The following is a 26876-nucleotide window of genomic DNA, read 5'->3' as shown; positions in this document are numbered from 1 at the left end:
TGCCAACAGGTCAAATTTTACTGCTGCCTAGAAGGGAGAAACGACCCTTGCAAGTGAGCATAGCACACAACTGAATTTGGATACTGTGCATCCGAACTAAACTAGGAAACAATGGTCAGAGATTGTGATAAACAGTTAAGGCGTTGAGAGGCACTTTTACTTCTTCAAAATGTGTTCTGGATCAGTCCAGCTCCAAGCTGCCCTGGGAATAGCTTTATGCTTTTTGTATCCAGTAATCACACAGTCAACACATGGCAAGATGGGCAATGAGGTCTGGGCATCTGTTACAAATGTTTGTGGAACCAGAGCCTACAGTTGTCTATTACCCAACTGCTATCATGACATGCTTAGTGACAGCACACACCACAAAAATCAAGCCCATCTGGCATTGCGTTAGGGCGGGAGAGATGCAGACAATTTTAGCCGTGCAAGAGCTCTCCTAGCCATGCTCTGAAGAATGGTTGAAAGCTGTTGGCCAGTCTAGAGCTTAGCTTCTCCATGATTTCAATTACACCTACAGAAAGAGCAACACTTCAACATTTCTAGATAATGCAAATGACAAACATTAAGAAGCCCACTCCACTCCCGCTGGAGAAAATTACAGCTAACACATTAAGCATTGCTGCAAACATTCTTTCAAAATGCAACTCTTAGCAATCCTTTGGCATTTTCCTTTACCAGAATCAGTGTGTAATTGTTGCTTTAATTGCAAAGAACAATCAAGACACAGCTGCATAATATTCAATTATTTCTAGGAGTGCTGCAGATCCTAGAAATCATCAGATCCTTGTAACATCATTTGCAGCCTATCCATTTTGTGCCCCTATCCAAATTTCAGTCCCCTTCATACCCAGAAGGGATATGGCAGCACACGGTGCACACATTCATCATCGGAAAACCAACATGACATTGCCAGAAGCATTGATGCAGACCTTGCACAAACATCCTGGAGATTGGGACTGGGCCTGTGCAGGAAAGAGGCAGTCATGGAAGAGACACCCCATATGCGGACATTAACTTCACTTGGATCAGTCGGAGCAGACGTATTTCAGTGGAAGTGACAGACAGGAATGCTGAGCCAACTATGGCAGCAAGGTTCTGTCTAATCTTTCGCAGGATTTGTTTCTTTTCAAATGTGTAGAAACCTGGCTAGAATCCTAACAGTTTATATCCTGCAAGAATATTAAAACACAGCATGGATCAGGGTTCTTGGAGACTTGCCTTGGTAGGCTTGGTTGGGGTCACCAGGATGTGGTCCTGCCCCATTGCACTGATTTTGCACTGTGCCTCTGTGTGAGGTAAGGGACAATCCCCTGTCATCATCCCCCCAGCTTCAATCTTGAGTTAGAATGGGTGACAGAGATTTGTTGGATAGGCACTGTGCCCCTTCCAGCTCCAGAACAGAAATGGATGGGATAATTGGCCTTGCGTCACTGAAGCACTCTGGGTGCGTTAGAAACAGTGGTCAGACAACCTTAACCTTTGAGCTATGACTGGGATTTCCACATATTAAACTCCAAGATTGGGGAAGGATGGGGGTTGATCATCAAACTCAGAAATATGGAACATAATGATGACTGACTTGGGTACAGGCATTCTCTCATTAAGGGATGAATCTTGGTAGGTAACACTGATATCTTCCAAAAAGTTTGATGATAAACTCCTAGAAAAATCTTTAACAGAAACTGAGCCATTTCTAGGATTAATCTTGGTAGTAGTGCTTCAGAATTGTGTACGTTCTCAACAGGAGAACATTTCATTGCAACCTTGCCTTGCACAAATGATATATTTCAAGTTAGGTCCAGCCCTCTTCAAACCAGGGTCATCTTAAAGGGTTGCACCAGTGGTGTAGCTAAGGGATGTGGCACCAGGGAGCACAAATTTTTTAACAACCCCCCAGGGGCCAAATGCCAGAACACCCCCCCCCCCGGCCTATCAGGGGCTTAGAAAGGCACTTCAGGTTTTAGTGACAGGTGGAAGTGCCTTTCTAGGCTTCTAGCAGGCCTTATGAGGTCTTCTGAGGCTTGGGGAGGCCATTCAGAGCCTCCCCAGGCCTTAGGAGGCCTCCAAAAGGAACCCTGATGCCCACCCAGGACAATTAATGCCTCCCTTAGTTATGCCATTGGGTTGCACTTACGTAAGCACTTCCTTGCCTCCCATCTCTTCTGGTCAACTCAGTTTGCTCTCAGGAGTCCCTTGTGTTATTCCAGGGATCCCTGAGAATAAGCCCATTGCTGTATGAGTTGTGGCAAGTCTAAAACGAGCATATAATACTCTGTGCAACTATATTTTCTTACATGCTAATTTTAAACTTCCAATAACTCATACAATGGGGCTGGAGTCAGTCTCCTTGTGGTGTGGGCCAGTGCCCTGTTGAGACCGATGGTGCTACCCCTGAAAATGAGTCTGTCAGGAAGCAGTCTGGCCCCAAATCACACATCCGTATGCTGCTAATTGAAAACTCATCACTAATATTTGCTACTGATCAGACTGGTTGGCAACCTTCAGTCTCGAAAGACTATGGTATAAGCCTACAGCACCCGGTATTCCCAAGCGGTCTCCCATCTAAGTACTAACCAGGCCTAACCCTGCTTAGCTTCTGAGATCAGACGAGATCAGGCATGTGCAGGGTAACAGTTGCTGATCAGACTCTGGGTGGTAAAAATATTAGAACTCAGGGGTGAGTTAGTAAGTTATAGTAACATTCCTCATAGGCACTCAGTCAGAAAATTAAAACTTGCCTAAATGGCTTAGCCATGTATCTTCCTGAATGATCTTAGAGCAGTCACCATCTCTCAGCCTCCCCTACCTCACAGGGTTGTTGTGAGGACAAAAGGAGGGAAGGAACCCTGAGCTCCTTTGAAGGAATATGTGAAAAATAAAGAAAGAAATGTGTCAATATAGGAAAAGACTGAGTCCAATGGAACTTACTTCAGGAAAATGTGTATAGGACTGCAGCCTAAGTAAATTGAGGCCTTGCCTGCTATTGTGACCAAATCCAAAATGCTAAAGCATTAGTATTCATTCTGGCAATTTATTGTTCATTCTCAGATAAAATAATTGGCCTTGTTTCACATGGCATATATGGAAGTAACCAAAGGTATACTTTGGCTTTGAAAGCAATGCCCTAAAAGAAAACTTACATTTTCTTTTTGGTTTTAGTTCATTTCCTAGCAAGCTAATCAATAGTCTGAGACCTTGGACATAAAAGAACATAAGAAAAGTCCTCCTGGGCCAGCTTCCTGTTTCCCAAATGGCGTACCAGGTACCTCTGGGAAGCCCACAAGCATACTGCTGGTGAACTGGAGGTTTTACCCCTGCTAATTGGGTAAGAGGCACTTTTTCAAGTGGGTGCTCCTTTTTTAGCAGGGGGAGAGTAACTGGCCCACCTCACCCCAGCAGTGTCTGTTCTAGTGGCTCTCATGCTGGTATTCATTTGCATCTTTTTAGATTGTGAGCCCTTTTGGGACAGGGAGCCATTTAGTTATTTTTCTCTGTAAACCGCTTTGTGAACTTTTAGTTGAAAAGCGGTATATAAATACTGTTAATAATAGTACATAGCCATCATGACCTGTAGCCATTGATAGACCTGTCCTCCATGAATTTATTCACTCACATTTTAAAGTCATCCAAGTTAGTAGCCACTACCACATTATGTGACAATGAATTCTACACTATGGAATTTATTATTTATTACAGCAAAACCCTGATCAAGTGAGCTAGGCAATTCTCCAAAGGGGTTTCATTCCCAGATGCCCCCAGGTCACCAAATGTCATAGCCCAGAGGTGCTATTCCATGAAAGCCCCCTTAGACATAATACTGCCATTGGATACACATCTGTAATATTCTAAGAGGTGATTGCCCAAGACCCTTATTCACCTATCCTTGTGATCAGGAAATAGACTAATTTAAATATCACCCAGTAACATTCAGCATAACTAAACAGTATGAAGTAGATCAGTGGTCTCAAATGTTTTAGTACTGGGACCCACTTTTAAAAATGACACTCTCTTGGGACCCACCTAGCTTTACGAGACTAAAAAAACAAAACAGTTTTGCCTTACCAGCTGCTCAAGCCTGTTTTCATCATTTTTACTATAGTGGGGGGACCACCTTCTAGAGCGTTTGTTGAGCTCTGTGCTCATAGGATCAAGACCATTCTGATGATGTTGCGTTCCCCTAGGCCTGCCCTTTGAAGTGGACCAATGCACATTCATCTACTAGTAAGTCAACAGGCACATGTGGCTCAGTTTCACTTCCCATTGGGCTCAAGACATTTTCCTTGTCAGCTATCCACTTGTCAGTTTCATGACCCACCAAATACTGGGTTGCGACCTACAGTTTGAGAACCACTAAAGTAGAGAAAAACCCCAAACTTTAAGAAGCCAATAATATCTACTGAAGAAAAATTCCTAAACAATCCTGAAGTGACCAGCTAGACCTATACTGATATAGGGTTGGAGGGAGGGTATTTGAACTTGCTAGAAAGAAAGCCAGTGGGAGGTAGAACCCTGTAAAATAGGCCATTCCAACTGGCCCTTGGTCCAAGAGCTGACACCATCTCTCTGCTGAGGCTTCCCTGCAGTGCAGAGAAAGAGTCATTTTCCAGGCAGTTTATAACACACCAGGTCCAGGCCACCAGCAGTATGAAGTTCAGGGTTGCCTCCTCCCTTTGACTCCACGATTAACTGTTGTAAGGCTCAGCATTTATCATATCTAGGAATTCTATCTGTCATGTCCTGATGTACATTTACCCAGGCAACAGGAGGGGAGTTGTGAAGGGGGACAACATTCTCACATATTTTCTCCTTTGGCAGCCTGCTTGATTTCTTCTTCCATCTAAAGATCCTCCTCAGACTAAGTCAGGAACACATTGGTATTTTTCTTTACTATATTTCTTTAGGAAACAGATATTTCTGTTCACGGTGATTTTGTGGAGGAGTTCGTTCCTCTTGTCTACTTTATTAGACTATATATCCTCTCTGACATATGGAGTCACATTGTGGCTCAAAAACAATCCTTTTTTCTCTAGATTTTATATCTAAGGATAACCATAATCTAATTTCTTACAGCTCCTAAAGAGCCGTGGTATCTATGTTCTCTTCTAATACCATGGACTCCGATTTCCCCATTTTTATAAATATAACGTACTCCAAATGCCCTTCATGAAACATTTTCTACAACTCGTAAATGGCTATTGTTTGTTTCGGTATCCTGGTTGTCAATAGCTATAGCTCCACAAATCATTATTGATTGAGTCTTTCTCAGAAATTTGACAATAACTCACCATAAACTAATGGCCCATGAGTGAGGAGGAAAAATAAACTATTTTAAAATGAAAAGGCTAAGTCAGACCGGAACAACAACCTTTCTATAAAGAGCCATTTTAACAGTCAGAATAGTATGTCAAAACTGGATGTATGTAATATGTATGTCAAAACTGCATGATCCAAATGGGCTGATTTGTAGCACAATCCTACACATGTGTATTCAGAAATAAATCCTACCAATGCTTAATAGGACTCATGGCCCAATTCTATCCTCCCCACTGATGCAGCATCCTATGGTAGGGGGCAGTTGCAGAGGTGTCTGCTGGGTAAAGAAACAATCATCCCTTACCCAAGCTTCTGTGGCATGGAGAGGGAGAGTCTACTCAGACCCGCGCTACCAAACTCACCACCTTCCAGGTCCAATCACCCACTCCCTGCCCCCGTTATGCCCTCTCCCATCTTTCACGCCTCTCCCACTGACTTACCTGCTGGTGCAAGCAGCAGGAGAAGTGATGACGTAGATGGGAAGGTGCGGGCCTTCCCAGCAACACTCCCAGCAGCGCACTGGCTAGTGCGCTGTCAGAGTGCCTTTTACGATTGGTTGTCTTGGTTATCTAACACTGCCAGGAGGCAGCATAGGACTCCACAGAGAGTCCTATTATTTTGAACTTTTCTAGTGCTAGAAGAAATTTCCTCTAACCTTTCATACAGTGCAATCCTATCTTGAGCTGGAACAGACAAGCCAGGAGGCTTTATGGACAAAGTGGCTCAGCCAGAGGTAAGGGGAAACTCTTCACTGCAGCCCCTATAGATCTCCTTGGATTTGCGCTACCTCCAGAGATGGCACAAGTCCAAGGAGAGCCGAGTGGCTTGAAGCTGCTCCACGCTGCTCAGGAATGGGGTTGGGATCTGGCATAGCAGTCAGATCCTAGCCCCACCTCCCAGTCCCCGCCCACCTGTCTGCCCCGGGTCCACCCTTCGGAACACCTCCCTCCCACTTCCTACCCAGTTCCTCCCCACCCACCCCAGAGCCTTGCGTTGGCCAAGCTCAGCTGACACAAGGCTTGCCCTACTAGCCACCATGGAGGCTGGATACAGTCTCCATGTGCCAGTGCACCTCTGTGCACCTCTGTGCACTGGCACGCCTTGCTCCCAAGGAGCAAGTGCTTTATGTGCTTTACGGCACTTTTGCGACCCTCCTAGTCTGGAGCAAGGAACTTGTGCCAGCCTAACTTGTGGTTAAGATTGCACCCTTTATGAGCATACTGGGTTATAACCCAGAAACACAGAAGCAAATAGGTAATTTCTAAATACTAAGACAAAGCAGAACAAAATTGTTATTATAAGTCACCATACATAAAGCGGTGACTCCCTCCCGGTGTGGAAGGGATTGTCACTCCCGGATTGGCCTTTTCAGCCACACTAGACACTGTGCCAGAACCACCTTTCAGAGCGCGACACCATAGTCTTTCGAGACTGAAGGTTGCCAATACGTAAAGCAAAACACAGCTCGATTCAGCTCTTATTCTAAACATGAGATGTGCACTCTTTCCTTAAAAACAACAACATAATTTCAAAAAAAATCTTTCTAGTCTTTGGGTATCTCCTTTACTATCACATGCTGCCTGCATCAAGCAGAGGTGCAAATTGAAAAAAAAAATTAAACAACTAATTAAGAGATGTCTGAAGGTTTGGTCACTGAACACAAAAATGCCGACAAATCAGCTTAAGAAAGGATTAAAAGGGAAACTATATTATTAGACTTCAGACATTAAAAAAATCATAGCAGAACATGTTCAAGGCCCGTACTGCAACATGAATCGCAAGAAAAGTAGATGAACATTAGTATGAAATTGGTTCTTCCCTCTACACTAGTACAGTGTTCTTCAACCTTGGGTAGGGACTCCAATGGGATCGCAAAGCCTCAGTTGTGCGGTTACTGCAACTTACAGGAATGAAAAATGGTGAAGATCACTGGACTACAGCATCACCAAGTAAAGGTGGAGGCATCTGGTGTACCTTTGCAGGTACCAGAGGATTGTGCCCCAGTCCTGCTCAGGTTCTTAGCAACTGTGCTAAAATACCTTTCACTAGTGCCAGGCTTCATGGTAACTTTTTCTGCTCTCTCTAATAAGAATATTTGGTTACAGTGAGCAGTGCTGGGAGTAGCAGTAGTGGGGTGGGGAGTGGGCAGATAGAGTCCCAGGAGGTGGGGGAAGGGACTGACAGTGGTTCCCAAGTTTCTTTCTTTCTTTCGGTCACGGCATGAAAAAGGTTGAAGACCACTACACTATTAAATGGAGATGGTACTTTAAGAGGGAGCATTTTGACATAATCAGTTTGAAGATCATACCATTGCAGGTTTCTTCACTATTCAAATACAAAGTTGAGCATCTTCAATATTGTTAACGTCGGTAACATTAACTTTAATGTGTAGGAAAGTGAGAGGGACAGCGCTGAGAGAAAGTGCTACCTTGAGCTTCTTGTTCTAGGATTGGAAAGACTGGGTATTAAATATTTTAAATCAAAATACACCGGCTCACTCCACCCTACGCAATTGATTGGAAGTGTGCAACCTACCCCTCTGTGACTAGATCATGTGACCAAAGGGTTTGTGCAGGCTCACGTAGGAAGAGGTAGTCCTTGAGATAGAAAAGTCAAAACCATTTAGGGCTTTAAGGTCAGCAGCAGCACTTTCAAATGTTCATAGAAATTGACCGATAGCCAGTATAAGATCTGGAGTGATACATTCTCCTTAGCCACTCTCAATTACAAACCTTGCTGTTGCATTTGGTTTGAACTGAAGTTTCTGAGAAGTCCATTCCATATGGAGTATGTACATCGCAGACAACAATCCTCCTGGTCTGGGACATCAAGTGATATCCTGGGTCAAATCTAGTTCCACAGGCTAATAGAAAACTCTGGGAATTGCTGCTTTTCCTTAGTCTGTGCAATTTGTCACTGAGGGATGTTATCAGGTTGTTTTCAGTACTGCATCTGACTGCCTGACATGGTTGAATTTTAAAAATCTGCAGACTATTTTTTCCATGTAGCGCTCAATATATTCATAGCCCAAACACTGAGTATACCCAGTTCTCTAAGTTCAGTGGTTATATATCAATGACAGGGAAAGAAGAGAACAGCAGCTGTCTATGCCAGCTTTCTAGAAGACACCACTCTGTGAATTATAGAACTAGTGTGTTCTAGTGTATTCATTAATACATTTTGTTATCTTTTGACTCTTCTCATTTTCTGAAAATTCTGTGTTCAGAAGAAACCTCGTGGGGAAGAAAAAAGAAAAATAACTGCAGCTGGCCTCCTGCACGCACCCACATACACAGCCCCCTCCTCTATTCTTTTTGGCTGCTTTATAAAGAGGTTTCTAAAAGGAAAGCTAAGGGATGAAAGATTTCTTAGCAGACTGCTGACAGCTCCAGATATATGTATAATTAAGCGACTACCAAATGCAGTTAGATCACTATTTGATGTCTGGATTGGAGGTTAAGGGAGGCAGAATTTTTCTGCCTCTCAAACTTATCCCTACTCTCTGGACACCACTAAGCTACCCCAGCAATGGAAGGATTATCATCCTTGGCTCAAACTTCTGAAGAGAAACCCTTTTTTCTACTCTGAATGCACCAGATGGCATATTTGTTAGAAAACCCTATTCCCTTAAGAGAATACGTCAATGCTGCTGCCTCCTGAAAGTCACTTAGCCCTTTCTCTTTGCAAATTGCTAATTTTGAACACTAATATAGAACAGAGGTAGAGGTCATCCCTTGGTGACTGAATCATGTTATGCTATTAAAAAAAAATACTAGAGATTCTTTCTACTTATCCTTGACCGATGTATTCCTTGGACAAAATAGAACTGCATGGCCAAGGCCTGAGAAAATGGATTATGTTAATATGAAATCCAAAATGCTATGCATCCTCAAAAGAAGTTGAAGAGAAAAAAAGAAGAAGTTGTCTTTCTATTTTTTTTCCCTGCAGGGTGATGTTACTGTTTCCAGGAAACATTTAAGAAAGGCTAAACAAATATAGCAAAACCAGAAATTTTTCTAAGTTAGAAGTTTGGACAAAAGTTTAATAGACCATGCAAATATTAAGCTCCTACTTTTAAAACTTCCCCTACAGCTTTTACAGTTTGGAAGTATCAGAGATGATATTGAAGATGATTGGCCAAAGATGATTGGCCAGGGGGAGTAGTGTCTAGTGGTTAGTGCCCATGAACCCGTTCCTGCTTCCCATATTCCCTTATGGTCTTGTAGCACAATGTGGTTTGCAGCATCGCAAAATGCGAAGTGCTCTCACGTGCTAGTGGGTCAATGCTGCAAATGGCAACTGGCACCAACCACATGGCAGTGGCTCATCTGGCTCTCCCAGCGCTGGTAAGTTGGCAGGGGGATGGGTTAGGCAGGCAGTGGAAGTAATGGAGAGGGGGAGGATCTGGGTAGGGATTAGGGCCACTGGGATGCATGTCAAGTCCTGCAGGTGGTTGTTATCAGAGGCAAAGGCACTGCCAATATCCAATGGACATTGCCTTGCCTTGCCACACCCCCTTGAGTCTGCTCAGACTCGCTCCAGCCAAAGAGCTGGCACAGCTCTGAGCAGACCCATAGGACAAAAGAGGGCTTACCTGGATGTAAGGGAACAAAAGTTCCCTTACTTCAAGGCGACCTCCTGATCACCCCCCTCCACCATAGGTTGCAGGGCATAACTCCATTATGTGGCTACATTGGTACAAGTGACAGGGGATGGGATTGGGGCATTAATTTTCTTTCCTCAGAAGGATAATCAAGGAAGAGGAAGAATAAGAAGACACTGCACTGGTATTTCATCATGCACGCACCCATTCCACAAACAAAATATTATTAGCCTAGCAGAGAAAATAATGGTTCTTGGTGCAGCTGTGGTCTACCCGTAGGGCACTTTCCTTGCACGAGTTCCCCGTAGAGGAGATCCTTTGGGATCCGGCCATCATCCATTCTCACGACATGACCGAGCCAACGCAGGCATCTCTGTTTCAGCACTATATACATGCTGAGGATTCCAGCTCGTTCCAGGACTGTGTTGTTTGGAACTTTGTCCTGCCAGGTGATGCTGAGATTGCGTCGGAGGCAGCACATATGGAAAGCATTCAGTTTCCTCTCCTGTTGTGAGTGAAGAGTCCATGACTCGCTGCAGTACAGAAGTGTACTCAGGACGCAAACTCTGTAGACCTGGATCTTGGTATGTTCTGTCAGCTTCTTGTTGGACCAGACTCTCTTTGTGAGTCTGTATTGAGTCTGTAAAATGTCTGTATTGATCTGACAAATACAAAATATTTTCCCAAAATTGAGACCAAGGACATTGGTCTACCTGCCCAAGCACAAAGCTGTAGGCAATTTATTTTCAAAGGTGGCACGACTTTAAAATACTTTCAATCATGCAATCTATTCCCAGCACAAGCATTGAAAAATCCATCTTGATATCAGAAACTGAGAAATGATGACAGAATTGCATCCTATTGTCAGCATCAGCTTGAAGGAGTCCTAAACATTTGCTTGTCTATTTCTGATGCGGGAATTAAAAGTGACAGTTGCACCATCCAGACAAATGATTACTCTTGTGGAGTGAGTGGGTTCAGAGTCAAGCTCTACAACTGCATTGCTCAGTATTGGCACTTCATGTAAATCTTTTACCCATGAAATCACAGATTTATAAGAAATTAAACCAGCAGCCAACACACTGCTGGAACTCTGCCATTCTGAATGCACAGAGTGCACACATTAAAGCACTGAAGTGTCTGACAAACCATCTACCACACTCAGTCATCACCCACACACCTCTCCCTTTGGGCTGAAAGGTACTGCTACAAAAGCGTAAATGGAAATTTATCTACGCAGAAGGGCACAGGCAATTTTAAGCAAAAATAAAATGTGAATTGAGAAGGACAGGTGCCGTCTCCTTTGATATCGTTTATACTGTTGGATGAATCACAAAGCCAGATGTGGTACTTCTTGGAATGTAATCATTTAGCAATAAACTGAGATCATCGCTTACGGTTCACCAGTGAAAATGTCATGAAAAGAAGCGGTAGCTAAGTGTGGGATGCATGAAATTTGCTGTACTTCTGGATGAGGAGGTCTGGCATTGCTGAACTGAAATGTTCAAAATCATGAGTCAGTCACCTGTTAACTCTCATAACATTTGTCCCATCACACCAGTGGGGTAAAATAAACTGAATCCAGGGATTTCCATCTCTCATTTAGATGGCAGCTTTGCATGCTGCTGATTCAATGCCTTACAGCCCAATGCTATATTCAGTGGTGCCGCCAGGTGCAGTGGCACCAAAATGGCTACTGCTGTATCCAGTGGCACCACCAGGGCCACCAGAGGTCTCCTCAGTGGAAGGGGACGAAAGTTCAGTTGGAAATGCCAAAAAGTGAGATGCACCACATTTCACAATGTGCTGCATCTCTTGAACAGGCCACTAACTCCTCAGTCTGCAAATCAACCAGCAGGACTTGACATAGGAACTGGCATCAATCTTGTGTGGCTTTTGAAAATATGTGGCTCCTTCACACTGAGTCAACTGGTGTAACTAGATTATCCCTTATCCAGACATGTGGACAATTTTGTCCAAGACTTTTAAAAAAATTTTCTGTGGTGTGAACACTAGAAGGTCTTGTGCTCATTCCCACATACAGTGCAGGTACAGGCTATAAGTTCTGTTCTCTGCTCTGTGGTGTGTACCTTCACAGACATGGTTGAAAAATGTCAAAGAGGCCAGCAGACGTCCATGTGGACAACAGTGAAAAGAGCAAGAGGAAGCATTTCTCATTATATTTATGCAATTATTCCAAAATCCAGACACCTTCCTATCCCAAGCAGTCCAGATAAAGGATACTCAACTTTTATAAGCTCGGTATTATCTACACTGACTGTTAGAAGCTTTTCAAGCTCTCAGAGTTGTTTCCCAGTCCTACTTCAGGATGTCAGGAATCGTACTTATGACTGCACACAAAATGTGTTCTCCTACTCTTATGGTTCCTCCTTTATTCCAAGTGTCAGTTGTGCTGAATCACAGAACTAAAAACATGCAATGTGGAAGCACTCTAAAAACAATGCAGAAACAACATGGAAGTGTCCTTTTACATTGCCTGTCCCGTAACATTCTACAGCCCAGCTAAACAATACGCGTGGAAGAAGTTATGGAAGGCGACAAGTGACAGATCACATGCGATCATGCAGAATCCAGTCCAGAAAACAACAGAAGATGCAACATAGCCAAGTGGCTGTCTTGTAGGTACAGAAGTTCCTGGATTTTTACAAATAGGCTACAATCCTATCCACGCTTTCCTGGGAGTAAGTCCCATTGACTACAGTGGGACTTACTTCAGTGTAGACATGCATAGGATTGGGCTCATAGCCAAAGAACTGCATATATAAAATCTTCACGCATACATTTCTTGCTTGTATGTTAACAAAAATGACTTCAATCCAAGAAAGGCCTCATATACTCTGAGATATCCACAGCAGAACATTTTCTTTGGAGCAGCTATCAGTTTGTTTTTTTTAAATTAAGTTGTATATTAACCTTAAAGAACAGGGAAGAAAACTCCTGCACAGGAACTTCTTTGCCCTTTTTCCTCATAATGGCTTTCTGCAGTGCCCAAAAATCCAGTCCTGAGGGTCAGGGACCATGGAATTCAACATGGAATTCAGGATAGGGGCTACCAAAGAAGGGGGAAATGGCCCTTCTCCCCACTCCTGTCACCACACTGTTCTGCCCACTCTTCCCTTGTTTCACCCATTCCCACCTCATCCAAACCCCTCCCTGCCTTCCTCCAGCCTCCAGCACGGGCTTACCTGCTCCAGTGGTGTCCATTGGCTTGCTGACATAGGGGAGGCTGCTGTGACTTGCACTGCCATCAGGACCTCTGCGGTCGTTGATAGAGGCTGCTTTGCGACAGCCATAAAGCAGCCTCTGCCAGGGTAAGGCTATTTACCCTGGCAGAGAAGGGGTGGCAGGATTGGGCTATAAGTTTCCAACAAATGCACACAAGAAGTGGAATAAAATATTTGTTTTAATGTTGCTATTCTTTGCCTTATTCATTTTATCTTTCATTTCAAAAAGGAAAAAAAGTTCTTAAGAGTCAATACACATGTAATTCCTCGCATAGATGAACGGATAGATGATAGTCTCTGGAAGAAGGCATCATCACAAAAGAGTTCTCAGATTTGCATGTCGAAAGGAGGTTTTAAACAACTCCAGTTTAAAAGTACTGTACAGGTCCAACCTTGTTATACATGGATTTTTTGTGCATGGATTTGACTCAACACAAATGGCCACCGCAAATTAGAAGGAATGTGCTGCCCCCTGGAGAAGGGAAAAAATGCATCCCTTTAAAATCACAGTTTAAAAAAACTGCTTTTCTAACTGTTTTAGAGAGATAGTTATGCAAGTGATTACAGGTATAACCTATGGAAAAAATCTATGGATGGATATGATGAGAAGGGCCCTTTAAATTAAAGGAAAACTGTCATTTAACAGGATGTGGATGATAATGCGAGAGAGGGCAGCCGGCAGCTGGCTGACCATCAGTCATTCTCTCTCCAGGCACTTAGAACCCTCCCTTCCCCCAAGTACGTGAAAGAAAGATAATCACTTTGCTCTGGGTGAAGGGAGGATTCGCTGGCTTGGAGTGAAGCCTTTCTAAGTGCCTGGAGAGAGACTGAATGATGGATTGTCTGCTTAAAGACTCTGTCTTACACCACAAAGGCAAGCAAGGCTGTTTTTAAATCACCTAGCAAAAAGTCTTTGTTTTTAAAATGAATTTGCTTTAATTTTTGCCACCACGTGAGTTCTGGGAACGGAACCCTCTGAGAACAGAAGTTCTGGGAACGGAACAAATAATGAGACTCAGGGCCCAATCCTATCCAACTTTCCAGCACTGGTGCAGCCTCAGTGCAGCCCCAGGATAAGGGAACTAATGTTCCCATACCTTGAGGAGGCCTCTATGACTGCCTCCCCAACACAGGAAGCAGTGCACACCCCATAGGCACAGCTGCACCGACACTGGAAAATTGGATAGGATTGGATCCTCAACCTGTAGTCTTAATTACTGCATGGAGTAGGTTTCTGAATAAAACCTGCTGCCCTTCAGCCAGAGCAGTTCTTCCTCCAGAACCAGATTTGGAATGTTAACTACAGGCCAATCCAACATGAAGTAGAGATTAAGCAACTTCCTCTGCTTGTAATCGTGCTAAGAGACTTTGCTAAAGTATTTGAAGAGACTTTCGATAAGAGTTTTCATGAGCTGCAGAGCTATATTTAGACACACAATTGTAGCAGAAGGTGTCCTGGCAACGTACCTGTTTCCAAACAACTTCTTCCATCCCAAAGCCACATTGCACAGTCAGAATTTAAGAAGGGAACATTTATGGAATGAAAGGTTGTGGGTGAACAAGAAAATTAACCTTTCTGGATACTGTAACTACATATTACAGATAACCAGCATCCAAACGATTTATACATGGATAACTAAGAGACCAATATGTATCTACTCAGAGATGGATCATGCATTAGGCAAGGTAACCATTCATTAAGTAGGTGGGTTGCATCAGCAACAGATTATGGGGGGAGCAAGAGGGTTCCCTTCACCCCAAGTCTGCTGCCATTGCTGCCACCTCCCACCAGTCTTCCCTGGATGCAAACTGCATTGATTTGCTTTCCTCCCACTGAAAGTGGATCATCCAGGTCCTTACCATGCTCTTCAAGCAGTTTCTTCCAATACAGAAGTGCAAGACTTTGTTTGATGTACAAAAACCATGATAAGGAAGGAGCTCTTTCACTCATTCAATCCTTAAAAAAACTGGAAGTCCCAAGCTTCTGTGTTTGAAGAAACTGTGTGAGGGTCACGGTAAAGGGCTTTTTTTTTCTTAACATCTGATTGATTGGTTGATTGCAGAGGCAGCTTCAGGTGGAATTCCCAGTCAGCCTGCCCTTGTATCTACATCTATGCATACTGACCAACCTATAACCCATTAGGTATTTCTTCATCTAGCCAGGACAAGAACAAATTTAGGTGTAAGTTCCTGAGCCATGGTTTCAGCTTCAGCTTTGCATAAATGGTAGTCTCAAAATTCTAGGGGGGAAAATCCTGAAAGCAGACATTGGTAGGCAGCTCCTGGGTTATCATTAGCCGCTGAGGGACCCCCATTTGGTTCCCCAGCTGCTAACACAAATTTGAAAGCAGGTATGGAGATAAACCGGGTAGATGGGACTCGTCAGCCTGGGAAGGCAGCTCATCTAAGTGAAGGAAACTCTGACCTCAAATCTCCACTGCCTTGTGGCTACATCCAGTTGTGAAAAAGGCTTCAGGAGTTAACCTCGAGGCAAAATCCGGAGCCAGAGTCCCTGAAGCAGTTTGTGGCTGTACACAGTCATGCTCTGGCAACTCCTGCGACACCGCTGGAACCAACCGTATTGGTTTCTGCCTTTCCATTGGACCATTCCAGCGACGTGGAGAGGGGTGATTTGCTGCATGGGTAACAGCCTATCCTCCATACCTTCTTTAACCCAGGCTTTGCATACTGGAGAGGGCACTCCAACTTCACAATACGGTGTCGGCACAACACGGGAAGCAGCAGTTTACCAGTTATAAGTCTTCGCTCGATTGGCGTAGAGTGTGACGCCAGAGGCTGCTTCCGACGGTGGGAGAGATCATTGCATCTCATTGGGCAGCTACCGCCCGCCTTAAGCTGGGCAGTCCCCAGCCAGTAAGGTGTTGCCTCGCCACGGTCTGTTAACCTCATGGGGTGCGTGGGGTTTAGGGTGAAAACCGACAAGCGAATCGACAACTCTGCACCATGCAACAGAAAACTTCTGCCCTAAAGCTGGGCACCTGGAATGTAAGGACAATGACACCTGGCTTCTCTGATGACCTGCAAGAAATAGACGACGCACGCAAAACAGCTGTCATCGACATGGAGCTGAGCAGACTGCAGATGGACATCGTTGCCCTTCAAGAGAAGAGGCTGCCAGATTCCGGATCTGTCAAGGAGAGAAATTTCTCATTTTTCTGGCAGGGAAAACCACCAAACGAAACCAGGGAACATGGCGTTGGCTTTGCGGTCAGAAATACCCTGCTGGAATCCATCATCCCACCTACTGTGGGAAGTGAAGGAACTTTGAATGAAAGAAGTGCTGCAAAGAGATCATCGTCACTGAGCTGCATGAAATCCTCTGACTCTGCTGGAGAGAAGGTGGAGTACCTCAAGACATGAGGGATGCAAACATCATCACGCTGTACAAGAACAAAGGCAACAGGGGTGATTGCAACAACTACCGCGGCATCTCTCTCCTTAGCGTTGTAGGAAAGCTGTTTGCCCAAGTTGTACTAAAGGGGCCCCAGGTACTTGCAGAGAGCATCCATCCAGAATACTCAGTGGGGCTCAAGGTACACCAACATACATTGTACACAAATGTTATATGTTATGATGGCGCGAACATTGTAAAAAAAACTCTGGTAGATCTCCGGGCCTTGCTGGGTTTCAAAGTAGCTCTCGAGCCAAAAAAGTGTGAGCACCCCTGCTTTATAGCCTTCATATATCTCAGGAAGGCTTTCGACCTGGTCAGCAGGGACGGCCTCTTCAAGATTCTCCCCAAGATCGGATGTTCACCCAGGCTCCTCAGCATCATCAGATCTTTCCACAAGGACATGAAGGGCACTGTTGTCTTCAATGGCTCCACATCAGACCCCTTTGACATCCGAAGCGGAGTGAAGCAGGGCTGTGTTCTTGTGCCAACCTTGTTTGGGATTTTCTTCGCTGTCCTGCTGAAACATGCCTTTGGAACTGCAGCAGAAGGCATCTATCTCTGGACCAGATCGGACGGAAAGCTCTTCAACCTCTCCAGACTGAGAGCAAAGTCCAAAGTCCAGCTGAAATGTCTGTGTGACTTCCTCTTTGCTGACGATGCAGCTGTTACTACCCATTCTGCCAAAGATCTCCAGCAGCTCATGGATCGTTTTAGCAAGGCCTGCCAAGATTTTGGACTGACGATCAGCCTTAAGAAAACACAGGTCATGGTTCAGGATGTGGACTCACCTCCCTGCATTACAATCTCTGTGCATGACTTGGAGGTTGTCCATGACTTTGTGAACCTTTGCTCAACGATCTCTGACACTCTTTCTCTCAATACCGAGCTAAACAAACGCATCGGTAAAGCAGCTACCACGTTTTCCACAGAGAGAGTCTGGTCCAACAAGAAGCTGATGGAACATACCAAGATCCAGGTCTACAGAGCTTGCATCCTGAATACACTTCTGTACTGCAGCGAGTCATGGACTCTTCGCTCACAACAAGAGAGGAAACTGAACGCTTTCCACATGTGCTGCCTCCGACGCATCCTCGGGATCACCTGGCAGGACAAAGTTCCAAACAACACAGTCCTGGAACGAACTGGAATCGCTAACATGTATGCACTGCTGAAACAGACACGCCTGCGTTGGCTCGGTCATGTTGTGAGAGTGGGCGATGGTCAGATCCCAAAGGATCTCCTCTATGGAGAACTCGTGCAAGGAAAGCGCCCTGCAGGTAGACCACAGCTGCGATACAAGGACATCTGCAAGAGGGATCTGAAGGCCTTAGGACTGGACCTCAACAGGTGGGAAACCCTGGCCTCTGAGCGGCCCACTTGGAGGCAGGCTGTGCAGCATGGCCTTTCCCGGTTTGAAGAGACACTTGGCCAACAGTCTGAGGCTAAGAGGCAAAGAAGGAAGGCCCATAGCCAGGGAGACAGACCAGGGACAGACTACACTTGCTCCCAGTGTGGAAGGGATTGTCACTCCCGAATCGGCCTTTTCAGCCACACTAGACGCTGTTTCAGAACCACCATTCAGAGCGCGATACCATAGTCTTTCGAGACTGAAGGTTGCCAACATTATAGAGATAATGGCAGCTGTGACAACGATAGCTATGATAATGGCAGCTATGACAACGGGACTCACTGAAAGATGGAGCCTTAGTCTACCACCTCTTAAGGTGATTCCCTAGCAAGTTACTTGGTGGATAGGAGCTTAAGGGAAATTAGGGCAAAGTAATAGACATTGCAAGCAGTCCATTATATTTGTGAGTTCTAAAATGCCACCCTGAAGCATCTTTGTACTGAAAGGAACCTGGGTTGGTTTTCATGTGGAAAGAAGTGTATTCTGCTTCCAAATTACATTTCAAGTCACGAACAGCCTTCGTGTTTTGAGAGAAGAAGCTCTGCGGAAAGAAAATTCCATCATAAAGTTTGCAGGGTGTAGAAATTTTTCCTGGGAAAAGTACCCAAGTTAAAGTTAAATGTGCCTCCAAAGGAACATTTCAAAGAGATGCTTCTCCTTTTTTTATCTTTCCCTAGCCTGTGTTTAAACAGCATATGGTCTCTCATCAATGCACACACAGAACAGTGATATTAAGAGGAGTTTATGCACACATCCTGATGGAAGCCACTTGTAACACTTTTTAGTCTAGGGAATTCCCTGGATTGTTCGAAAGTTGCAATCATGTTGATGGTGCCGTTTCTAATAGCAAAGTGACACACATAATATTTGTTTCCTAGACTTGTGCATAGTCGCATACAGGAACATTATTCGCAGAAACTTCTGTTATTTGTGTTGTCTAAGTATTTGAGTTGCTGTGCATTTTTAGGAGACGAAATCAATGTGGAGAGGAAGAAATGTGGAAGAAATGAAGGGAAACCAGCCGGAAATACTGTGGCACTCAGTAATTCATGAACATTAAATTTAACTGAAGAGATCCAAACATTCAGAACACCAAGAGAAAAATCCAGGAACTTCAATTCTTTCATCCATTTTCAAAAGAAATGAGATCTAGGTGGAATTGCACCTAATAAAATGAACAGGACTACTTTAAATGGAAAAAAAAAAATCTTACATATCTGTGAAGCTGTAAGCTATGCTTTTTCTGACCATGCTTGTCATTCAAAGGATGTCCTATTGGAGACCAAGGAGACAGAGCTAGGGATGCTGGTCCCCTACTGCCCCAAGCAAAGCTCTAGGACTTCTACAACCTCCTCAGCTTTTAGTGGTGTAGAGAGATAGAGCTGGTGTCATCCGCACTGATAACAACACCCAACTCCACTCCCTTGGATTATTTCCTCCAACTTTTTCATGAAGATGATGAACCACACAGGGGACCAAAGACAAAGGCCAGAGTGCAGAATAGGAGTCTCCCATTGCAACCTTCCAGAATCTATTGGCCAGAAAGGACCAGAGCAGCCATAAAACAGTGCCTCAAAGTCCCATTCTGGCCAAATAACCCAGAACAACAACCTCATCAATGGTCAGATGGCCAAGAGGTCCTGCAGGGCCAGCAGGGACACAGTTGCCTTGTCACGCCCCCGCCCCAAACACTGAAAGGTGTTCCGATAATCAGTTTCATCTAGGAAACTTTGGAGTTGAGACACCACTACGAGCTCATTACCTTACACAGAAACGGGAAGTTTGATACTTAGTGATGGTGGAGTCCAGATAGGGTTTTATTTTTCCAGAAGGGGGAAAATCACTACCAACTTCAAAGACATCAGCACCAACTCCTTCATAAAGAGATGGATTAAGAGCCATCACTATCCACTCAGCCAGTTCCATCCATTATGGATACAATATGCCATGCTGGGCAAGGATCAAGTGCACAAGTGGATGTCCCCAACTCCACAGGATCCTGTCCCCATCCTCAAGCTACACAAGATAGAAAGGTAAGGACCAACAGATGAAGAGGGACCATCAGTTGGACCTGCTAACATGGCGACCAACAGATGTGAGAGATTTTATTTGTAAAGTGCCTAGAAACTGAATCAGAAAGAGACTTTGAGTTGCCTGTATTCCCCCATCTGGGGAGCCAGATGAAGCAGACCCTGAACAATCTGAACAACTCCACATGGGCACAGCTGTGACAGAGAAAACTTCACTGGCATCACCACCACAGAATAGGCCCAAAACGGGCACAAGCCTGGGTTTTATTAGTCTTGTCACAAGTTTTTCACCACCATCGCTTTAGATGCCTGCCAAGCCATTTTGTGGCATGCAGCTCCCAGAAAGCTAGGAAGGCATTTTTGATGTACGAGGCAGAAGTTACTCAGGAGCAATCACATCCACAGCCCTGGCCATTTTCTCCTTACAAAGCTCAACTGGAACAACAGATGTGTTGCCAGCCCTGACAGCAGGAAACTTTCCCAGACCCATCAGGAACCCATACGTCTTTGAGGGTAGACAATCAAATTGCTCCCCCACCCTTGCCACCATCAGTCTAAGAAGCCACAATCAGACTAAAACCCTACAAGATGTCATGTGTCTTTTGTCATCTGTCTATGACAAAGGAGTTATTTTATTCTCCTCCATTAGGCTTACCAAGTGGCTGAAAGAAAATAACATTATTGGCCCAGAACAAACAGGCTTCTTACCTGGTAAATCTATTTTGGATAACTGTTTAGCCCTATCCCATTTAGTCACTAAGTATGCCAAATCTAAAAATTTCCATCTTTATGCTGCCTTCCTGGATTTACTTTCGGGAAACTTTTCGGCCCCAATTCCTACTAATTTAGGAGTCAAACAAGGATGTGTCTTAGCCCCTATACTGTTTAACATATTCATTAATGATCTGGCTCCTCATTTGTCCTTAGTTGATGCCCATCCTCCTAAATTAGGTAATTTACCGTTCCCCCTTCTGTTGTATGCAGACGATATGCTGCTATTGTCCTGTACAAAAATTGGCTTGAAGCGTTTAATCAACTCGTTTATTAAATATCTAACTTCCAATAAATTGCAATTAAACTTTGAGAAGTCTAAAATAGTGGTTTTCGGTTCCCAATGGAAACCTACCTCTTGGTCCTTTGGTGGGAAGGTAATCGAACAGGTTAAAGTTTTCAAGTACCTGGGAATTCTGTTTCATCATAGGGATACTTGGTCACCCCATCGCCAGGCTGCTATTAACTCAAGCAATTTATTAGTTCAAGCTACGTACTTTGTGGTTTTTTTATACCTCGGGCAACTCTTATAGCCCAGCAGTAGTGCAGATCTTTAAGTCCAAGGTTTTGGCACAATTGCTGTTTGGTACCCCTATCTGGATTTCAGCCATTTCCACTCTAGTAGAACATGTTCAATCCAGATTCCTCTATAAGATCTTTGTGGTACCTCACTGCGTCCCTTACGCAGCATTGTGCCTTGAAGCTGGTCTGCATAAAATTGAAACACTGATCTGGCTGAGATTCTTGAGATTTTGCCTAAGGGTCGGTTTCGAGGCAAATCAGAACATCATGCTCTCCAATATTCTTGCTGATGTTTCTTTTTTCCCTGGTCTAACCTTATTTCACAAAAGACTCCAGCTCCTAGGTTTATCAACTGATCTGATAGGAGGATTACCTATGTCTGCGGCTTACAGTCTTATTCAGACCTGACTTTTTGATATAGAGAAACAGGATTTGCAAGCTGCAGCCCGTAAGTCTTGTTCGCCTCTATATATTGGTCTTTCATGGCCGTCTGATTTGGGTTCAAGCAATCTATCGTTCATGTGTTCACTTCAGATTCGTAGAGCCTTTACACTGGGTAGGTTTAATATCTTACCTACAAATGTACCAAGAGCAAGATTTAATAGACCATTGGAAAGTCCCCAGTCATGTTCTTGCGACCTGACCTCAAAAGAGTCCTTGACCCATGTAATTCTGTATTGTACCCACTATATTGATTTATGCCATCGATTTCTAAATCCATTCCTGGAAAGCTTTCATGGTTCAGATACAGACTTGGTCCGGTACTTGTTAGATGGGAGAAATGAGTGTCGTTCATCAAATGTAGCAAAATATATATTTAAGGAACTGTCAAGGTTTAAATTCCTCTGTAGTTCTTTGCCTGATCCATGATTGGTGGCTACCCTGAATGTTTTAATTTTGTTTTCTTGTTGGATTGTTTATGCCAATAAAGGTGGAATGAAATGTAAAAATAAGGAGATTGTTCCCAAAATGTGGATGTTCCAAACTCCATCTGGAATACTCCAAGCATCAGTAGTAAACACTAGGTTCCACAAGTGTCCTGCCACATGTGTTGGGGCAGAAATTAAGTGAGAAAGGTCCATGGTTGCCATGGCAGACATGAATTCTGAGCTGCTCTTCAACCAGGGGCCTCAGCATGGACACTGACGTCCGCCAGAATCAATTACCAAGGTCATATACGCTTTAATTTTTGAAAGGTCCAGGAGGACAGCACCATAAAATTCAGAGGCCTGAGAATTGTCCTTTGTAGAACACTGTTTTGTCCCTGTCAGTTAAAAATGTGTTTTTTGCCAATGTTTATGTGATTCCCTATATATGGGACGTCTGGGACAATTGCACCATTGTATCACCCCAATAAAAGCCTGCTTGAGGAGCACAGATAATGGAAAACTGGGCTTTGCTCAGTTACTTGCTAGCTCGCTAAAATCCTGTGCTATGAATTTTTCTTCCAGCGAGTTCACCTTTTACCACATCACACAGTAGCAAACGCAAAGCCATTCAGGCATTCCTTTGAAAACAGAATTGGAAGCATGCCCAGTTTAACAACCACCAGCTCGGCAACCTACAGGCACTTATTAGGTAAGATACACAGCAAGAGAGAAACATCCATAATGACACTCCTAGCATTTCCTAGGATGAACATACACTGGCAATTCCACAGAGTTCCAATTATGTATTTTTTCCTCCACTTACAGCCTTTGAGTGGTAGTGCTTTTATCACATGCAGACCATCTACCTATATTTTCAAATAACTGCACCACAAAGCCCATGGCTTGCTAGACTTAATTTGAAAGAAGCAAAGCGGTCGGGACTATACATTCCTTGATTGTGGGGGAGGGTTCTGCCCTCGATAAAGTATTATAAAGTGTAACATAGTATAAAGCATAATTTATCAGTAAGGAAAATCAATTTCGGAGTCCCTTGAGTAGGATTTTTCTGCTTGATTAAAGAAATAAATTAATCTCCGAGATTACTTACAGTAAAAAGAATTTGCCCTCTGCAATGATAGGCTGGAAATGGCCATCTCGGATGTTAATGAAATGGAGACTTGGGAGGTTGTTAGAGGAACTTCATCTGTTTGAATTATGCAGATACCAAATGCATCTTTCATTGCATAAGACTTCAAAATGGGGATCCCATGCATGAAGCCAAACTGGTTGAGGCAGCTGCTCGCTTTCCATCTCATAATAGTCTGATTGAAGGCTAAAAAGAGGCTATGATTTGCTTGCACTCCGATAGCCTAACTAGAAAGCAACATCATCTGCCTGCCAGTAAACAAGTACAGTATCTAGCCCTTTTAAACTTCACAGCAGTCTGATACAGTTAAAGTAGTTTTCCCCATCCCAGCAAACTGAATTCATGATGATGTATAAAATTGCACACAAGGAAATTTGCACCAAGACAGGTCATGCAATGGTTGAGAGCAACAAAGTCTTTCTGGAGTTGCTGTTATTTTCTCTCTTTGGCCTTTTACTGCAAATGAAAATAGGGCTAATTACAATCTCCCTCACATCTGCTGCCACAGCACATAAGGTTTTTGATTTTATTTAGTATTTTCCTATTTGTCTATCAACATCTGCTCAAGGCAGCAAACAAATCCAACACAAAATTGAGTACACAAGTTGTCAACACAAAAATAAAACCACACAAAAAATCACACTACAAGTAAAAGAAAAGACCAGGAAATGCTTTATTTAGCAACAGCCACTTAAAGAACTTGCTGTGTGTGGGGTGTGTGTGTGTGCGCGCGCTAGTGGAAAGAGTGAAACTGTGGTGGGAGTAAGAGTTTTAGGACTTTGCCCCACCATAGTTTCAACTCCAATTTTGCCCCCTACAGTGCAATTTCAATTGAGAAAAGTCTTCCATTGAATGCCAATATCAGCTTTCTTTTCCAATTCTAACAGCATGCAGGGAAAATGAACAGAACTGGAAAGACACTGGGGGGGCACGACATACTAAAGGCCTCCAACCTCCCCCACTGCAGTTTTGCCCTGCTTTGCTCCTCCCATACTATTTAACCAACAAGGAAAAAACTTGTTAGGGGCAACTTACCATAGTTACTCATAGTACGTGAACTTTTTGCCGAGTAATCAAGCTCCAATTCTCACTTCGCCTGATCTCTGGGTCAATCAGAGGGCAAAGCCTTTCAACTCTGAACAGTTTCATTTCTCAAGGGGCAGGCAGGCACCAAGTTTCTCCAGCATCAGGCAGGCTCAGCAATTTGTTAACCTTTTATCCTCCTTCCTTCTGCTGCAGCCTGGTTCTGCTTGGCAAATGCTTGCAAAGCAGGTCTGTTTTTTGAAACACCAGGATGGGACCCTCCTTCCCAGGCTACAATTCAATGCACCCTTACTTAAGAATAACACCCAGGGAAAGCAGTGGGTCTACTTCGGAGTAAAAAGGGCTGCAAATATATGCAGCTGAATCTCTCTGCTGTGAATTGAATTGCACACTCCCAGTTATGTGTTATGGGTAGAGCTTCTGGCTTAACACACCAGACACCTTAAAAGTAGATTTGATTCCTGGTTCTCCTGCAGTGGTTGCCAACCTTTTTCACTTGCATATCCCTTGGCAGTCTATTTCCATAAATTGTACCCTTCATATTAGCAAAATGTTTGTAATTAATAATACAAGCCTTCATCTACTCTATATGAAAGCCCAGACTTCATGTATTTATCACAGGGTTTTCTCTTTTCATCTGTTTGTAGAACAGAAGACTCTGCCTTTGCACTGTTTTGCACCAGAAGTGTCCGGAGAAATTCTGGGTGATTGATCACTTTCCATATTATGTTTCAGCTTTTTTACTGTGCTGGTTTTCAATCACTGGTTCATACATGAATTGATGACCAAAAACTAGCTATTGGTGGTGCTTTCACAGCCAGCTAGCTACCTCCCTTCCTGCCTTGCTGGTCCTTGCAAGGCATTCCTGTCTTGCAAGGCATTCTAGAGTATGACCTGCCTTTTTCTGCCATTATTCCATTCTTTTTCAAGTACCCCTAAAGATCATGTTGAGTGTCCTTGGGAGTACATGAATATCAGGTTGGGAACCATTGTTTTACGGGTATGTTGTTTACAGTGCACTTACTCTGATAGTGCTTACAAAAAGGTGATGAAGACCAGAATTTAAAAAGAATAAAAATGTATCTTATGATCTATTACTGTGTTTTTAATAAATTAGAGACTATAGTTCTTAGGTAACAATTAGTGGTGGGTTATTTTTCATGATCTGGCCTTGAGTAAAATCAGACAAAACTATAGTCAGACATCCTCCTAAGTTTAACCCCTGACTTATCCGAGGGGCATAGAAAATCCATGATTGTTTGTTCGAAGCCTGCCCTCGACTTATCTGTGGGGTCAACTTATGGACGGGTGTCTGCAGTGCATGTTTTGGGGCACAGGTCAAATAAAGTTTGGCTGTGAAAGAGACATGGATTCCAGTAGTTGTCTGCTAAAATGTGAATGGGAAAGCATGACAGCAAACCCCCACACAACCCACCTACTCAAGGAAGAGCATTCCATTATCTCAGCATCACTTGAGTCTCATTCCTATGGTTTTATTGCATTTTAGATTTTTGTAAGCCACCTTCAGTTCCCACGCTGAGAGAAAAGCAGGGTTTTAAAAACCCATTAAGTAAGTAAGTAAGTAAGTATGGCAACAATCCTATCCACACTTAACCTGAAAATAAGCCCTATTGACTATAATATAACTTACATCTGAGTAGACAGGCATAGGATTGGGCTCTAAGTAAGTAAAGAGTAGCCTGATTCTAACCCACACTGGAACAGACAGGTCAACTGGCCTGCCCTGTATCTAGCACGGGACTGAAGCTGGCTGCACTGCAAGTCAGAGTAAGGGGACTGTTGTGCTTATGTCCTATGTCACGCTGCAGCCAGCCCTATAGGGCTACTCAGATTTGCACCACCAAAATCAAATCCAAGTGGTTTGAGTTGGGCCAGGGGTTGGGATACGGTCTAAGTGCCGGAGTCCAGTCCTACCCCTCCCCAAGCCTGCTCACTGCCTGCCCTCCTCCACCTCGTAATGCCTTTGTCTGTCCTCTCCCTGCCCTTGGCCACTGCGACCTTACCTTCTTTGGGTGGCACAGAGGTTGGATGCCACCTCCATGGGCCGGCCAGTATTGGGCTGGTGCAAGGGATTTGGACTGGCCCAGAGAGTGCTCAGGATTGCGCTCTAAGTAAGTAAATAAAATACATTACGAATCAATGTGGTGATTAAAATAACCACTCACCCTCCTCCATTTTTGGAGCAGGATCATGTGTTTGGTATGCATCTGAGTCAGGTCTGAGTCCTTTCAATGTGATGACTGTGGCCTTCTAAAACTTCCTTTTTCTATGACGTCACTTAATCTCACTGTCATTCTGGACCCTCTGTCCATACAGGGTATAAATGAAAAGAGAGAGATTCCAACAAGGGGAAATATTGCTAATGTATTACTGAAAAGCAGAAGGTGTTGCAATGCCAGTGTGGAATTTCTGGAATCATAGGCAGCCTATGTGTCAGGGAAATACACACAGAAAGTATGTGTCAATATTTACAGTTCCCAGGATC

General features: G+C 43.9%; 1 protein-coding gene and 1 pseudogene across 1 annotated transcript in view; both read right to left on the bottom strand.

Moving 5' to 3' along the window:
* GPR39 (G protein-coupled receptor 39) overlaps positions 1–26876 on the bottom strand; it is a 165302-nt gene that overhangs the window by 116796 nt on the left and 21630 nt on the right. The window lies entirely within an intron of this gene.
* LOC136638024 (5S ribosomal RNA) lies at positions 2529–2645 on the bottom strand (annotated as a pseudogene).

The sequence above is a fragment of the Tiliqua scincoides genome, chromosome 1 (genome assembly GCF_035046505.1).
Source record: "Tiliqua scincoides isolate rTilSci1 chromosome 1, rTilSci1.hap2, whole genome shotgun sequence".
NCBI lineage: Eukaryota > Metazoa > Chordata > Lepidosauria > Squamata > Scincidae > Tiliqua > Tiliqua scincoides.
The sequence above is the reverse complement of the archived record's forward strand: the minus strand, read 5'-3'. Positions and strand labels throughout refer to the sequence as shown.